Genomic DNA, 4381 nt, shown 5'->3' on the forward strand with positions numbered 1-4381 from the left:
TTTTTCCATCAGCAATATATCCGACATCTGCAGCACACCTCTAAAAGGCTAGAACAAGCTCAGAATCTGTTTTCAAGAAAACAAAGATTATGACCTCTCCTATGCATGGGGATGCATGCCTGTCACTCCAGCACTGAGGGGCCTGAAGCAGGATTTCCAGGAGTTCCTGGCCAGCCTGAGTTACATAGTGAGACTCTGTCTCAAAAAAAGAAAAAAAAAATATGATCTTTAATGTGTATGATCTTGTTCTTGTTACCACATGGTTCTTTAAAAGAAGTAAAATCAGCACTGTAAGATGATATCAATTTCACTGGAAAATAATGATTAAATATAGAAACATTTCAGTCACATACTCCTTTAATCAATATAAAATAGTCCACATTGTTGTTTTAATTTGCATTGCCTTTACCCATTATTGAGGTTGAATTCCTTCCCATGTGTTTACTGGTTATTTCTTCTTGAATGAGTTATCTGCTTCTGTCCCCAGAACATTTAGTTAGAAGTATTTAATTTTTATGCGTGTGAATATTTATATACCATAGATGTTTTTGTTTGTTTTGAGCCAGAATCTTACTATGTAGCCCAATTGCCCTTAAACTTATGTCTTCCTGCCTCATCCTCCTAAGTGCTGTAATGTGCCTCGTTGTATACCATAGTTTCTTAAAGCCTTTTTCATATGCTAATAGTATTTTCCAGATTCTTTTCCTTTTTATATAATCCTAAAGTTATATGAATGAGGTTTTTGTTGTTGCTGTTGTTGTTGTTGTTGTTGTTGTTGTTTTGGAAGGGTCTACAGCGTGTTCAAGGTCTCACTACTAAATCAGACTCTAGTGATCCTCCTGTTTATAGCCTCCCATGATCTGGGAATACAGGCACATGCCACCACGCCTGGTCTCATTCACTGTCTCAGCATGCCCTGGGGACAGGGCTGGCAGGGCAGGCCTGGGGATTGAACCTCAGGCCCCTGCGCCTGCATGCAGCTGCTTTAATCCACTGAACTATTTGGCCGGCCCCATAGCACTCATTAACTCAAAATTTCTCATAGAATTTTTTTGAAAACTTTAGATACTGATTTTGTTTCAAATGGAGGACACAAATCACTCATATTTTTCTAGAGATGGAATTAGAAAATTATCAAGTGTCAGGGTTTCTATCACATGTCCAGCATAAATGATGAAAATATCTTTAGCAATGCTAAATGTATGCAGCAATTCACTTTTGTACACAAAATAAACAGAATAATCAATTAAAATACACTGGACTTTGGGAAGCCCAGAGGAAGGCTAGGGACATTGGAATATGTGAGGGAACAACTGGTCATCATGGGAAGGGCCTGCTGCAGGGACACATGGCTGAGGACTGGTAGATGAAGGATAGATTGGGAAGAACTGAGACAGAAAAGTTTCTCTTCTCTCTAGCCTTCCCCATTCTCTTTCTTTTACCATTTTCTGATCAATAAATCTGATTCCTATAGAAGGTAACTTGCAGTTATTTTTACTGTCTCCCTTCCTCTCTATTCCCTCCGCCAGAGCAACCTTGAAGCTTCTGTGGTCTGCACTTTTCCTTTCTCTTCTTGAGGCAAGTATAGCAGAGCTTTACTGGGGTAAAACAGACTATTTGATACTATTTGACTTTCACCAGGTTACCCTCTGAGGTTTAGTTTATTTATCCATAGTATCTATTTCTAGAAGGCTCATGGAGAAAACATTTGAATACTTCATAATGTTATATTATTCTCAAATATTTTAATTTCTTTCCAATCCCACAGATGTTAGTGTAAGCTATGAAACTTGCTTTAACTACTGAAATATGAAAGATGGTATCACAGCAAACTAATTTTCATGGCTAGTCCCTTTCCCCTTTTATCCTGCTATTGTAAATCATAACTTTGCCTCATGAGATGTAGTAAAAGTTGAGGAAAAAGTTGGATCAAAAGCTTTGAGAAGTTTTGCTCCCAATGATGGGAAGACCAGCCACCAACAAGCCATCTTTAGCAGAAAGAGGAGAAAAAAAAAAAAAAAAGAGTTCCTAAATATTTCATTGTTCATTTGTAACTCATACAAGAAAATCTGAATAGCTTTTGCTAAACATTCACACAACACAAATACATCACACGGAGATAGAATGAATGTCACACACTAAGAAGTAGATCACAATTGATGTGCAATATATTTGTCATAAGTACATGAACAAAAAAAAATACTGCCTAATGAAGCCCTAAATGCCTACTAGAATCATCAGAATCCTTACAGATATTTGCGCTGGCTCAGTTCAAACAGAACAATCAATCTTTGATGTGAGAAGCACTGAACTGTTTTTCAGAGTTCCTAAAAATCTTAAATTAAATGTAACTTTTAAAGTACTTTCCAATGGATTTGTTCTGTTTTTAAAAGTCTCAGTTTGAGTAAAATATAATTTATGGGTATTGCAACACTTTAGCTATCTTCAGAAGTTTGGTTTTTTTAAAATGTATTTAAAAATCTCTTTTTTGTTATGTGTTATGGTTTGTGTCTAGCTGTTCCCCCAAAGCCTCATGCAGTCATGGGGAAGCTCCTGGAGTTTTTATTTTATTTTTGCAGAACCAGGGATTAAACTCAGGCCCTTGTGCTTGCCAGGGAAGCACTTATTCCACTGAGCCATGTCCCTGGCCCCTTTAATGTATATAGTACAGGGTCTACAGGGTCTCACAACGCAGCTCTGACTCAGTGATTCTCCTGTTTTCAGCCTTCCACGCACTGGAATTACAGGCATGCCACCACACTGTCTCAATCACCATCTCAGCATGACCTGGGGGCGGGGCCGACACGGGTCCCAGGCCTCTGAGCTCTGCCTAAGAAGGTGCTTTAATCTGCTGAGCTATCTGGCAGGCCCTGTTCAGAAGTTATTGATTCTTATTTCTGACTATGATTATTTGAATACCAGGGGGCCTGCTGGTTAGCTCAGTTGTTTAAGCAGCTGCTCATGCAAAGGGAGTCAGGCACTGGATACTACCGTTCAATCCCCACCTCCACCTGCCTTAGCAGAGCAGCCCTTAAGGCAGCTTGAAGGGGTGGGGAGGGATCCTATTTAAGAGTAGCTAGAATAACCACCTACGCTAAGCAAGGCACATAGGAACAATAATTTGTAGTCACAGGGCAATTGGCAATGCAAGTTTCTGGGTCCTGAGAGAGGGGAAATAGGTGAGATGGACTCTACAACACCCCAGGTTTCTGGCTAAGGCATTTTCTTTTTGAGACAGTCTCACTTTGTGGTTCAGACTGACCTTGAACTTACAATGCAGCGTAGGCTGGCCTCTAACTCTTGTCCTCCTGCCTCAGCCTCCTGAGTGCTAGGAGTACAGGTGTATGCCACCAGAACCAGCTCTGGCCAAGGAATTTTATAGACAATAGTTTGACATATTCAAGCAGATTATGGTAATCTTGCTGAGTTGAAGAGGGAAATTAAAATTTTCAGGAGATTATAGCAACTGAAACTGGAAGAATATGGTTCTGAAAAGGAGAGTGATAAAGAAAAGTGCTTCAGAGAATCTGGCACGGTTATCCTTGAGACTGTCCTTGGATAAATAGCAGTAAAAACATAGGGTGAAATTACAACAAAGCTTCATTATAGAACTAGAGAGTTGTAAAGCTAAATAATTCTCAGCTCTCACACGGGCCTGGAAGATACTTGATTTCTGACCAGCTAGAGTGGATGACACCTAACAACAGAGCCTGAAAATGCATGAAGTGAAAGATAATAGGACTAGGGCCGGCCAGATAGCTCAGCTGACTAAAGCGCCTACTTAGAGCTCAGCAGCAGAGTTTCGATCCCTGGCATGCCGCGCACCAGCCCCACCCCTGGGGCACGCACTGAGATGGCGATTGAGACGTGGTAGCGTATGCCTGTAATCCCAGCACTTGGGAGGCTGAAAACACGAGAATCACTATGAGTCCGATCTACATAGAGAGACCCTGTAGACCCTGTACTTAATACATTAAAATAAATAAATAAAAATAACAGGGCTACCAAAAAAAGTGGATAAATCCACAACTGAAATCAGATATTTCAATATTTTTAACAACTGGCAGAACAAGTAGAAAATAAACCAGTAAGGACATAGAATAGTATCAGCTAATTTGGTCTAATTGAGATTTGTAGACTACTCTTTGCAACAAAAGCAGAATACATGTTTGTTTCAAATGCAAAAATGGAACAATCATCAAGGCAGAACTTGATCTAGGCCATTAAGCAAATCTCAACAAATTGAAATCATTTGGAGTATTTTCTTTGGCTACAGAAAATTTAAACAGAGATGGGGTGATGGCATATGCCTGTAATTCCAGCTCACAGGAGAGGCTTAGGGAGGAGGAACTTTGTGAGTTCAAGACCAGCCTGGGCTATA

Source organism: Octodon degus, unplaced genomic scaffold, assembly GCF_000260255.1.
Source record: "Octodon degus isolate 3935 unplaced genomic scaffold, OctDeg1.0 scaffold00115, whole genome shotgun sequence".
Lineage (NCBI taxonomy): Eukaryota > Metazoa > Chordata > Mammalia > Rodentia > Octodontidae > Octodon > Octodon degus.